The sequence below is a fragment of the Ambystoma mexicanum genome, chromosome 2p, assembly GCF_040938575.1.
Source record: "Ambystoma mexicanum isolate Mex_15411 chromosome 2p, UKY_AmexF1_1, whole genome shotgun sequence".
Classification (NCBI taxonomy): Eukaryota; Metazoa; Chordata; class Amphibia; order Caudata; family Ambystomatidae; genus Ambystoma; species Ambystoma mexicanum.
This window is the reverse complement of record NC_090923.1, coordinates 797,626,260-797,640,407: the sequence shown is the minus strand read 5'-3', so window position 1 is coordinate 797,640,407 and position 14,148 is coordinate 797,626,260. Positions and strand designations below refer to the sequence as shown.

The 14,148-nt window shown below is 42.8% G+C and overlaps 1 protein-coding gene across 3 annotated transcripts in view; it reads left to right on the top strand.

Moving 5' to 3' along the window:
- The window catches only part of LOC138566803 (zinc finger FYVE domain-containing protein 1-like), a 730,070-nt gene that overhangs the window by 513,912 nt on the left and 202,010 nt on the right, over positions 1 to 14,148 (top strand). The window lies entirely within an intron of this gene.

The window sequence follows — 14,148 nt, the reverse complement described above, 5'->3', positions numbered from 1 at the left end:
GCATAGTTTCTAACCAGACAAGAAGCATTCCGTGAAGTACTGCGGTAGAAGATGTGATCCTCCCTTCAGAACAGTTTTTACAAGTAGTTTTAATCAAGTATGAGTCATTTGTTGTGGTGTTATGGTGACTTTAGAAAGACTTTCAGGTTTAGTGAATTCTCTACTTGTCGTTATTGGGTTTATGAAATGTGCTAGAATCCGTGTTGTGATTCTGTAATGAGAAGCTGTAATACAAGGACTAAAATAAAAGCAAAGGCTGAGAGAGAAGTCTGATTAAGAGTTGTTGCCATTTTAGAGTACAGATACTCCACAATTGCAACTTTGTGTGGTGAACAATCAGCTTCTAGACCCCTTTAAAGCTGGGTTTGAACTATAATGGGCCACCTGCTACGAGTAGTGGACTGCAGTGCTATCCGTGCACTCCTCCTTGTGGGGTAAACAAATAACAATTGGCAGTGAAAGTCGGTAGTATACACAGCGCTTGGACAATAACTTTTGGTTAGCAAAAACGCAGTGGGTGTCTATGGAGTGTGGGTGAACTGCCAATCCACTACCACGTTAAATAGATACAAAGTAAGAGATGACAAGACACAGTGCGCCAAAGAGATGCAAAGCTTTTTGACAAACTACAGAAGTATATTTATTGGTGTAGAATGGTCAGCCTGACGCGTGTTTCGAGCCAAACCCGGCTCTTCATCTGAGGCTGATGAGTAATAGATATGAATAGCACATGTTGCAATATAAAATAACAAAACAGGCGAAGTGTTCATAGTTGCCATGACAACAGATGCAAAGGGGCACAGGGGGCAGTAAGTCAACCAAGTTAATTCAAAATTTCAAATGAACAGGTTCAAAAATATAATGGTACAACCAACAAATTGAACAAAAAAATGATGAAATCCCATTGATAAAATGGTTCAACAGTAGGATGTAAATATATAAAATTACAAAAGGAATGGGGGTTTAGAAGAACAAACAAGTAGGGAGAAAATAAAGAAAAAAAGAAAAAACACAACAATCCATTAGTAAGTATAAGGGTACAGCGCGAGCAGTATCATTTAGTGCCAAGTGCCAGGGAATGTAAGCCAATTTGAAGAGTACCTTGTTGGCGGAAAGATGGATACAGGGTGTGAAGGCATAAATTGCCAATGTGCTTCAGAAGAGAAGAGAAAGGCCAATTAGTAAGGGGCACTGAGCCCCAAATACTGGACGAGAGAAAAGCCTATTATTAAGGGGCACTGAGCCCCAAATACTGGACGAGAGAAAGGCCTATTAGTAAGGGGCACTGAGCCCCAAATACTGGACGAGTAGAGGTGCATGTAGGAAATTAAAAGTGTAAATTATAACAGAAAAGAGAAGGAGCATATCTCTAATGCTTCGCAATTGCAGCAAAAAGGCTATAGGAAAGCAATTTAAACATAACTGCTGTTAGCAAAAATTGATTGAATAGGAACATGCAATAAAAATTAAACCACACACAATACCATATTTGTTAAAGGTGAGTTGCCAAACAAAAGGATCCATGTGAGGATACCCATGTTATTTACAAAGAATTATTGGTAAATTTGTCTCGTACAAGGCCACTAAAATTAAGACAAATTTGATTAGTGTACTGATGAAAACAATAGCAGTAGCTCAATGCAACCTCAAAAAAGTAACTAATGCTAAGAATGAATAAAAAAACTGCAGCATCAGCGTGCCGCGGCCGCTGGAAGCATTAGCAAGTGTACAGAAATCAAGGGGTCGTGGCTAAACCACCTTACCTGTACGTGAGCAGTAGGACAAGAACAGATGGCTCAGACGCGGGACGCGGGAAACCAGAGTCAATAAAAAACGAACCCAACAATTAGAAGATGGACTACATGTACATCATGCAAGGCCAGGCAAAAGCGTGGGCGCCATTTTGAACTGGTTTTGAAGGAATGAAAGAAATGCGAAGTATTAGCTGAGGCGGACCAAGTAGCCAAGGAGGTTAAAAGTTGAAAGGAAATTTAAATGAAATTAGATTAATAAGATAAAAATCAACTCAGCAGATGAATTTAGGAACCCAAATTAAGGGGGTGAATCCAAATGGTGGTGAGGGCATTATGTGATGGCAATGGACACATTTAGTCAAATGACAGTCCGAAGGGCGGTCTGGGCTCGGCAACTAAATGTACTAGAATCGCACTGCACTATACAATTGCAAGGGTGATTGCGCAATGCACATCATGAGTTAAGAACAAACTGTGAGACAGATAAGGGGCAGAATTATGCAATTGAAAAAAAATGTGAAAACATTTTTGGGGAATGCAAAACATTGCAGAGCTAAACTATAAATACAGGGCACCCATCCTACACAAAAAAAATCAGGAAATGTTTGCAAAACATACAAGTTGATTGAAACACTGCAAATTCATGATCAGAATTAAGGCCATTTTAGACAGCTTGATATTTACAGATAAGTCGTGCCTCTAATTGGCATAACTTAGGCTGCAAATTACCACCTCCTTGCGGCAAGGATACCTTAGCTAGCCCCACATAACGAATAAGGTCCTTGCTGTCTAGTTGGTGCTGAGCTTGCAAGTGGACAGCCAAAGGGTATTTAACTTTTTGGCTGCCAATGGTGGCAAGGTGTTCCCTAATACGAATCTTAAGTGGCCGTATTGTGCTGCCTATATATTTAAGGCCACATGTACAAATAATACAGTAAACCACAAACTTTGTGTTGCAATTAATGAAGGAGTTCACAGTATGCTGGCCAAGTGACCCAAAGGAGACCGCTTTAGTTTCAAGTGCATATTTGCACATACTGCAACAACCACATTTACGAAATCCGTTTGTGCGAGCTGAATGTAGCCAAGTTGAGACCGGGCTGAAAGGTCTCATGAAGGAGGGGCAAAGTTTATTTTTAAGGCTTGTGCCTTTACTGAATGTAATAATAGGTTTAGGATCGAGCCATTTTGCAATGTCTGGGTCCAAGAGGAGTAAGTGCCAATGTTTCTTAAGAACGTTGTGAACTTTGAAACTATCAGAGTTAAATTTAGTAATGAGACAAATTTTCTGAGCAGCTATTGAGGCGGTCTGCACTTTAGGACTAAGCAATTCAACTCCCTTCAGGTGACGGACTGTCTCCGCAGTTTTGTTGAGACAATTAGTATCATACCATCGAGCTACGAATCGTGATTTAATCAGGTTGCTTTCTGAATTGAGTTCAGACAGATGTGTACAATGTCTCCTTGCACGTATGAATTCTCCCTTTGGGATGTCCTTAATAACGTGTTTTCTGTGACAGCTGTCTGCGTGTAAAGTGGCATTAACAGATGTGCTTTTATGGAATGTAGTGGTTGACAGGCCAATGTCAGTCAAGTGAATAGAGAGGTCAAGGAAGTTGATTTTAGATTGGCTGCAAGTAGATGTAAACTTGATCCCCCAATTGTTATTGTTCAAATATTCAGCAAATTGTTGGAAGGTATTAGAGGTGCCAGACCAAATCAGAATAACGTCATCGATATACCGTTTCCAAAGACATATATGGGGGCAATAAGTAAGATTGTTAAAAATGACAGTTTGTTCAAAATGATGCATAAAAGCATTTGCTAGTGCTGGGGCAAAACTAGCCCCCATAGCAATACCTATCACTTGTTTGAAGTACACATTATTAAAGAGAAACACATTATTTTGCAATGTAAATAGGAGGAATTCTTTGACCATTTCTACGTGTTCAAAATGCGATGCTGAAGATTCTCGGAACAGGTAATCAACACAATCTATTGCTTTTTGATGATAGTGGATGTATACAAAGCTTTCACGTCAAGAGTACTAAGCCAACAATTTGGATCAAAGTCCAATTTATCAAAAATTTCAAGAACATGCATTGTATCCCTGATGAAAGTGGGGGGTCAAGAGTACATCTGGCAGTAAAAACTCAATGAATTCATAAAGGTTTTGTGGTTATTCTGGAAGGGAGACCAATTGTAAGTGGAGGGGGTGGCGTTTTGGAACCCATCTTTATTTATATCAATTAGTTTTTACTGCGAGATGTACTCTTGACCCCCACTTTCATCAGAGATACAATGCATGTTCTTGAAATTTTGGATAAATTGGACTTTGATCCAAATTGTTGGCTTGTTACTCTTGACGTGAAAGCTTTGTACACGTCCATTGACCATCAAAAATCAATAGATTGTGTTGATTACCTGTTCTGAGAATCTTCAGCATCGCATTTTGAACGCGTGGAAATTGTCAAAGAATTCCTCCTATTTACATAGCAAAATAATGTGTTTCTCTTTAATAATGTGTACTTCAAACAAGTGATAGGCATTGCTATGGGGGCTAGTTTTGCCCCAGCACTAGCAAATGCTTTTATGAATCATTTTGAACAAACTGTCATATATAACAATCTTACTTATTGTCCCCATATATGTCTTTGGAAACGGTATATCGATGACGTCATTCTGATTTGGTCTGGCACCTCTAATACCCTCCAACAATTTGTTGAATATTTGAACAATAACAATTGGGGGATCCAGTTTACATCTACTTGCAGCCAATCTAAAATCGACTTCCTTGACCTCTCTATTCACTTGACTGACAATGGCCTGTCAACCACTGCATTCCGTAAAAGCACATCTGTTAATGCCACTTTACATGCAGACAGCTGTTACAGAAAACACGTTATTAAGAACATCCCAAAGGAATAATCCATATGTGCAAGGAGAAATTGTACACATCTGTCTGACTTCAGTTCTGAAAGCAACCTGATTAAATCACGGTTCGTAGCTCGAGGGTATGATACTAATTGTCTCAACAAAACTGCAGAGACAGTCCGTCAGCTGAAGAGAGTTGAATTGCTTAGTCCTAAAGTACGGACCGCCTCAATAGCTGCTCAGAAAATTCGTCTCATTACTAAATTTTACTCTGATAGTTTCAAAGTTCACAAAGTTCTTCAGAAACATTGGCACTTACTCCTCTTGGACCCAGACATGCAAAATGGCTTGATCCTAAACCTATTATTACATTCAGTAAAGGCACGAGCATTAAAAATAAACTTTGCCCCTCTTTCATGAGACCTCTCAGCCCGCTCTCAACTTGGCTACATTCAGCTCGCACAAACAGATTTCGTATATGTGGCTGTTACAGTATGTGCAAATATGCACTTGAAACTAAAGCTGTCTCCTTTTGGGTCACTTGGCCAGCATACTGTGAACTCCTTCATTAATTGTAACACAAAGTTTGTGGTTTACTGTATTATTTGTACATGTGGCCTTAAATATATAGGCAGCACAATACGCCCATTTAAGATTCGTATTAGGGAACACCTTGCCACCATTGGCAGCCAAGAAGTTAAATACCCTTTGGCTGTCCACTGGCAAGCTCGGCACCAACTAGTCAGCAAGGACCTTATTCCCTATGTGGGGCTACCTAAGGTATCCTTGCCGCAACGAGGTGGTAATCTACAGCTTAAGTTACGCCAATTAGATCATGAATTTGTGGTGTTTCTATAAACTTGTATGTTGTTTTGCAAAACTTTCCTGGTTTTTTTGTGTAGGGTGGGTGCCCTGTATTTATACTTTAGCTCTGCAATGTTTTGCATTCCCAAAAAAATGTTTTAACATTTTTTTCAATTGCATAATTCTGCACTTTATCTGTCTCAGTTTGTTTTTAACTCATGATGTTGCATTGCGCAATCACACTTGCCAATTGTATAGTGCAGCGCGATTCTACTACATTTAGTTGCTGAGCCCAGACCGCCCTTTGGACTCTGTCATTTGACTAAATTTGTCCATTGCCACCACATAATGCCCTCACCACCATTTGGATTCACCCCCTTAATTTGGGGTTCTAAATTAATCTGCTGAGTTGATTTTTCTCTTATTAATCTAATTTCATTTGAATTTCCTTTCAACTTTTAACCTCCTTGGCTACTTGGTCCGCCTCAGCTAATACTTCGCATTTCTTTCATTCCTTCAAAACCAGTTCAAAATGGCGCCCGCGCTTTTGCCTGGCCTTGCATGACATACATGTAGTCCATCTTCTAATTTTCGGGTTCGTTTTTTATTGACTCTGGTTTCCCGCGTTCCGTGTCTGAGCCACCTGTTCTTGTCCTACTGCTCACGTACAGGTAAGGTGGTTTAGCCACGACACCTTGGTTTCTGTACACTTGCTACTGCTTCCAGTGGCCGCGCTCGGTCACGGCACGCTGATGTTGCAGTTTTTTAATCATTCTTAGCATTAGTTACTTTTTTGAGGTTGCATTGAGCTACTGCTATTGTTTTCATCAGTACACTAATCGAATTTGTCTTAATTTTAGTGGCCTTGTACGAGACAAATTTACCAATAATTCCTTGTAAATAACATGGGTATCCTCACATGGATCCTTTTGTTTGACAACTCACCTTTAACAAATATGGTATTGTGTGTGGTTTAATTTTTATTGCATGTTCCTATTCAATCAATTTTTTCTAACAGCAGTTATGTTTAAATTGCTTTCCTATAGCCTTTTTGCTGCAATTGCAAAGCATTAGAGGTATGCTCCTTCTCTTTTCTGTTATAATTTACACTTTTAATTTCCTACGTGCACCTCTACTCGTCCAGTATTTGGGGCTCAGTGCCCCTTACTAATTGGCCATTCTCTTCTCTTCTGAAGCACATTGGCAATTTATACATTCACGCCCTGTATCCATCTTTCCGCCAACAAGATACTCTTCAAATTGACTTACATTCCCTGGCACTTGGCACTAAATGATACTGCTTGCGCTGTACCCTTATACTTACTAATGGATTGTTGTGTTTTTTTCTTTTTCTTTTTTTCTTTATTTTCTCCCTACTTGTTTGTTCTTCTAATCCCCCGTTCCTTTTGCAATTTTATATATTTACATCCTACTGTTGAACCATTTTATCAATGGGATTTCATCATTTTTTTGTTCAATTTGTTGGTTGTACCATTATATTTTGAACCTGTTGTTCATTTGAAATTTTGAATTAACTTGGTTGACTTACTGCCCCCTGTTCCCCTTTGCATCTGTTGTCATGGCAACTATGAACATTTTGTCTGTTTTGTTATTTTATGTTGCCACATGTGCTATTCATATCTATTACTTATCAGCCTCAGATGAAGAGCCGGGTTTGGCTCGAAACACGTGTCAGGCTGACCATTCTACACCAATAAATATACTTCTGTATTTGTCAAAAAGCTTTGCGTCGCTTTGGCGCAGTGTGTCTTGGCATCTCTTACTTTGTATCTCCTTGTGGGGTATTTGACACCTTTAACCTTTATTGGTCCAGCCTGCTTAAGTACACTTGGGACTCAAATATTTCACATCCTTTCTAGCTGACCTTTTCTGGGCTGCCACTTTCTCACACACAGACCCCAAAGGAATATGAGGGGTTCAACTGGCCACGACCCTGGGATCTCCAATTTTTAACATGTCTGTTCACAGGTGTCCTTGATTTTTACTTGGGGTTGGGTCAAAATGGTATAAATATTTTTAACAATACTGGAGGTTGCAGATTATCGATCATGCAAGGGAAGAAATTACTTTATTTTAATCCGTTCCATACCAACCCCTTAACTGCCATGGTCCCCTCCTGCCCCCCCAGTGCCAAGGTCTTTTTTGGTGATTTCAGTATGTCGCCTTTCAATGCCTTGTAACGTTTTTGTTACATGAGAAATCTGGGCCAAATTTGGCCCCTTTTCTTCCCACGTGTAGGCAGTCGTAACGGCACCCAAGAATACTAGTTTGCTCTAGGGGGGTGAGAGGAAATAACCCAAAAGGGAGAAAATGTTGGGGTTTTTCAAAAAATGATGTACAAAGAAGCCTGCGTTTTTTTCCTCGTAAGAGCTAGGAACAAATGGTTTACTGTGCTGAATTCCCCATTGTCCTAGCTTTCAGGAACAGGCTGAGTTGAAACGAAAAAATATTATTTTGATATGGTTATCAACCGTTTTGTGAGGGGCGATTTTGGCTTTTTTTTCCGATAGGACATTTGTGGCTGGAATGGAAGAAAAGGGTAGGAAAGCTGAATGGGAGGACAGGGATGCATACATTTCTGAAAAGTAGACAAAATTCCAAGTTTAGGAAGGGGTGATTTGCGCAGTTCAGGCAACAAGTAGGGGATAATTCCATAGTTTGCGGAAAAAGCGGGAACATTACCGGAAAAAAAGGTATGTGGTGGACATGGTTGGCCTGGTACGGCAATGGCTTCTATGAATTTTGAGAAATACAATGCTCCGCTACATTCCCCTGACCTTTGCAGTTAGGAAATCACAAATTCTTTGTAATGTTTCACAAAACAAGCAATACCACAAGCCAAAAACAGAGCCATGAGTTGTACGCTTACGGCCTGTAAAGACGTAATTAGCATGTGTAAATAAGGAAAACAAATGTGGTGAGGAATGGCAAGCATATATTTTTTGAAAGAGCACAGGTAGACCTTTTGAACGGTAGGTGACTTGTGCAGGTTACAAAAGTGTATAGTGCCTAAAGCAGCGACTAAATGTAGGTCACATTTGGGAAATGAAAGGGTTGTGTGACAAAGGGCGGCAGCAGCAAATGGGTCGAAACGTTATAAAAACCACGCAAACGCAACACATATCATACCTTCCCACGTTCCCACAGGTGTCCTGACGAAAACGGTACCTCACATGTGTGGGTGCACCTACCTGGGCGCAAAGGGAAAAGCCTAAAACACAGGTAACCCCAAGTCTTTTCGCACAGCAGATTTTCTGGAATTTGGCTCATGTGCACACAACACAGATTTGGGCCTAGGGTGTCCAAACCACCAATGGAAACTGGAAACCCCATGCATTTCTGAAAAGAGTACACACGTGGGAATCCACACAGGTCTGATGTGCGCAAATCGGCCCAGAATCAACTGAAACTATGCCAACTTGAATCTGTGGTGTACCCTAAACTACAAACCCGATCCAACTTCGACAACTCCTTGTTGAACTCGAAACCTCCTGCACTCTGCGGTGTGCAATCATTCTTCTGCTCCTCCCAGCGTGAGAAACCAACGTCATATTAGGGTGGGTATACGCAGCCACATGTGTACAAATCAGAACAACCCAGAGCGTAATATAACACCATCGCATATCCCCCCGCTCCATATGCTGGGTGGGAATAATGATGGCCTCCATGTCTTCAATAGAATCAAGACTCCCTGCACTTCTACACCTGGGTAATCTTCATTCTATGCCAAGACCAGAGGCAAGCGTTATGCTTGTTCAAAGCTGTTCAGAACTATTGCTACTACTGCCATTACTGGCTTAAAATGAAACGCTCTAAGGGAGGCACAGTTAGAACAATCTGCGTGCTCGCAATATGTCTTGCAGACTTGCTCCCGCTGCGAAAGCCTTGGAAGCCATTGCTCCCCTCAGTGAGATCCACCCCTGGCTGCTCCATCACTTCTCTGAGCCCTCTGGCTGCAGTCACTCAAGCCACCACTTTGAAGGGTTTTCTTCTTGCTATATGCAGTTGGGTCAACCTGGGTGGTCTATACGCTTCTGTCCTGTGCTCATATTCTTTGATACAGGAAACTACACGGAGCCCTTTATTTAACTTGGGGGCTTTTGGCCACAACTACGGTTTCATAGCTCTTCTGTGGAAAAAAATGAAACAGGATCATATGGAATGAAAATACACTGGTTGGACACGTTTATATAATGTGGTTATGGAAAACAAAACATGGAAGAATAACTGTTGTACTTTTATTTGTGCTTGCTGCCAACTGTGTATTTGTTTTATGCATGCGTGTTTTCTTGCCCTGGGTGGGGATATTATTCCCTTGTTTGTTTTAAAACTTGCTGAGTCTGCGTTTTGTTGGAATGTCGTGAAATGGAAGTTGTTGGTACCTCCCTTCAGCAGGGGAGACTGTATTTCACCTGAGGAGAAGTTGCATAGCTCTCAACTTTTCATGGCCCTTGGGCGAGTGAAAACACCAGATTTTAAATTTGGCAGGTGAAAGCCCATTGATACCTATTGGCGTGTAGTGAGCTTGGCTGGTGAGAGAGCTGCATAATGGCAGGTGACACCCGCCAAAAGCCTGTGAGTTGGGAGTTATGAAGTAGGTGTTTTTCGTGAGCTGCCTTCCCAAAACCCTGGTCCTCCCACCCGCTGGTCAGCAGTTCTATAGTATGGTCCTGAGAGAGGAAAATCTGTGCTTTCGAGTGGGTGAGGGAGAGAGGAAGAAAGAAGGCCATATCCTATTCTGACCGTGGGACGTCTCATGTCTCTTTAGCAGGATGGGCCTGTTTCAGTGGTCTTGGACTCCCACACTGGGAGCTGGCTTGGTGTGAGTACTAGCGAGGTGGGTCATTTCTGCTGTCTGCAATTTCGCCTGCACCAGGTCCGTTCTGAAGTAGAGCTTGTTCTGTGGGCATTGGCCAGATCGGTTTTGTGTTCATTCACGTTGGTTGCAGACATAAGGTAGGCAAGTGGAAAGCTTATGGGTGGGTGTGCCTATAAGCACAGTACACGCCATACCAACTCTGTAGGAGCCGTCTGTTTTAGAGACAGTTGGTCTGTATTTGAATAGAAAAAAAGCATAACCACTGGCACTCCACGCCCCCCCCCCCCCTCACTTGTAGCACGCAGACTGTGTTCCGTTCTCCTGTGACTGTTCGTAATCCACATATTTGATCAGTGTTGTATTTTCTTCCCGTGTCACACAAGGCAAGGGTAGAACTCATAAAATGAGCATTGTGGAGGGCGATCAACAGTCTAAGTCGGATAACTTTCTTTGAGCTAGTTCCTGCCTGACTACGACGAATATATTCATTTATTGATATAGGTAAACTGTTTGTTCATATCTGGCCTGAGAGAGCGCAGGGGTGTTAATTAGTTGCCTGATTTTGCTTTCTTTCTCGCCGCAGATATTGCGTTGCATGGTGTTGGGGGCTGTGATTGCTTTAATCCCTAATTTGCCCCATAGGTTGTACCCAGCTCTGGTGTGCATAGCATCTTCTCGAGTTTAAAGTGCTTGTGGGTAGGTGCAGTGTGCTAGTTTGAGAACCCATATCCATGAGAGTGGCCTGAGGACATCCCCCAATTTGGTCTGATATTGTTTCTTGGGCTTCTCTGCCTCTGTTCGTTTAGTTGCACACTCTATGCTGACAGAGGGAGCATTTGGGTGTTTTGGTGGAAATAGTTAAACGGTTCACTGGATGGAGCACATGTTGCATAGCGTACCTCCCAGTGGGGTCATATAGCACACATTTGAAACTCCCCTTGTTTATCTTTCTTATGCCGAGGGCTTTGTGGAGCAAATGTTTCACATTCGGTGCTCGGCTGGAAGAGCAGGACCTCTTGTTACATGCCATTATGGCGGTGTCTTGTCCGTATGTGGAGTTGTCTAGTATTCATGTCAGTGGCCTGATTGGTAAACGGCAGCTACCTTTTGTTTAGGGTCCCATTAATTGCTCTATTTAATTAAGTTATAAGGTGATCACACGGAATGTAAGGCCTGGAACCTGAATCCATCCAGGATACAGTCTCCTACTATTTTAATGTAATGCCCGCACATGTTTAATACTGTATATGTGGGGTTTGCACTTTGTACTATTTAATTAACTTATGTGAATCCCAGGTATGTAAACCTGCTAAGCCAGTGCTGTTCAGTATTATGGACAATCTATGTTTATGGGAAGTCAGGAGAATAGGAGTGTAACACTTATAGTATGGGGGCCATGTCCCTTAATGTAATTGGGATCCTCAGTGTAGTTTGTGTGTGTATGCTGTAGGTTATTCCAGAAGGTGTTATTTAATATAGAACTATTACCCTGTTTAGGGGCAAACTGTTGCCTACTTCCCTGATTTTTGTATTTTATTTACCAGCTTAGAGTCCATATATTCTTACTTGCAACAGAGAAAAAATCAAAAAAGATAATGAAAAGAAAAAGCAATCTGTTTGGCATTTCTCTTTTAGCAAGAGGGGCTGGGAGAGCTATCCGGACCCACTCCCTGTAGAGGTCCTAACTTTCACTAGAATGCTCAATCGTGGTGCACATTATACTTTCCCTGGATTTCTCCCATTATTCGCATGTGCACGGTAAGGCTAGTGTTCTCTACTTAACATTACCTGCGTTTCACTTATCTGTACTCTTTATCATCACTTCACTAGTAAAGGGCACTACACCTTACACTTTGGAGGCACTGCTGAAATGTGGGGAAGTACACCAGCCTAATGGGGATCGATCTCCTGTTTACCAGACTCAAGAGTCAGTAATATGTATATATTGGCTACTCTATCACAAGTGGGGAACATTGGGTGCACGCTGAAGGGCTTAGTCCTGAGGTTTGTTTCTTAGTGGGAGCGATCCCCTTACATATCACTACTGATGAAATCCTGGCTATGACTGGCCCTTTGGAACCCCTGACTTGAAAGGTGAAAAGTGTGGGGCGCATTCCTGGTCAGGACACCAAATGTTATATGCTCTGTTATGGTTGTAATTCTCTTACAGGTAAAACCCTGTCCTCTGAGAATCAAGATGGGAGCCTACCATCATTTGCCCTGTTTGGTCTTTAGCCACATGGCCCAGAATACCGCCATGCCCTGAACCTACTAATTCGACCAAAGATGCTATAGGCCTTTGCTGCTGCTGTAGCAGAGGCTGTGAGAGTGGTAATAGAGCGGAAACCTACACCATCTTTCATGCCTGAACATGGAGCTTACACGCAACTACAACCCTTTTCAGGAGAGAAAGCTGTTCCAAACGGAGAATAAGCCTATGAGCTATGGGCTGACCTCACCAAGCTTATGTTGCAAGACTGCAAGGTGTCTGATCAGGAGAAGACCAGACGAGTAGTAGAGGCTGTAAGGGGGTCCGCACTGCAGACTGTACTGTCACTTCTTGCTCTGTGTCCTGACCCTACTTCTCAGCAACTGATGGGAGCCTTGGAGGGCGCTTTTGGAACCACTGAGCCAGGAGAGGACCTGATTAAGTTCCATGCCACCACCCTGCATGCAGAGAGAAGCGGTCTGATTATGTGGTGAGAATTTAACAAATCCTGCGCCTGGCTCACCAACAAGGAAGGGTGGAGATTTCAGTTGAACCGTTGTCGCCTGAAGCAAATATTAGGAGGGGCTACGGAAGCTGAGATTACGTTACTGCAACTGAGACTGCTGGAGAAGCTGGATAATCACCCCTCTTATGAAGAAATGTTGAGGTCCATTAGGGCTCTAGAAGAGAAATCCGGCGATATCATTGTTCAGAGTCATCCAGTACAAGGCCGGACCCCCTACACCCAGCATTACAACCTCTCAGCAGGGGCAGATAGAAGAGCTACAGCAGCTGGTCAGGAAGCTTCAAATTCAGTTGGCAACCCGGGAGAGCCCACTGCCTAACCAGAACTTGGGGCGAGGCACATAACTGCCATCCAGGGAGAGGGAGAATCGGGCGTACCAACAGGCACAAGAGACCAGAGATTTTCCCACAGTCTTCTGCACCTTTACCTCCATGGAGCTTTTGCCATCGATGCAGGGCTGATGATCATTCAACTCACCTGTGCGAGAGAGACTCAGATTATGCACGGGTAGCCGCTCTGATTGATACTCTTAAACCCATTCCCGCAAGGGCCTTCTCGGGCAACGCGCAGGAGGCTCTAGAGGAGGAGCAGCTAGAACCTTGTCAGCAGGAGTAAGCTCCACTAAAACCAACCCAAACAACTCGACAGTGATGCTGAATCCTGCGCTCAATTCATCTAAGGCTCAGGTATGTCCGGCATTTGACAATCTCCGATTGGCCCGTGAGATCTGTAACACCAAGACTGGCTTGCCAGCGAACTGTTCCAGACTGAGAACTCCAGCACATACCCACTGTAGCATCCCAACTGGCCTCATCGGGCCCACCATGATGGTCCCAGTCGACCTTGAAAGGCGAAGGATCACAGCATTATTGGACAGCAGCTCTCAGGTCACTATAGTACATGATCCTTACTTTAGCCACCATATGTTGCCTTCACCGTCATGGGCACCAACTCTGCACATTTGTGTCGTTAGCCAAACTGTGCTCTGAGCTAGCCTGCCCACAGTTTGCCAGAGCTCTGAAGTTGTAGCCAGCGTGCCAACAAGTCTACCTAAAGAGAGGCATGGAGAAGCATGATCGAACTGAAGGGTCGGTTGGAGACGTGACCACCACCAATCATGGTCAAGCCGAAATACCACCTG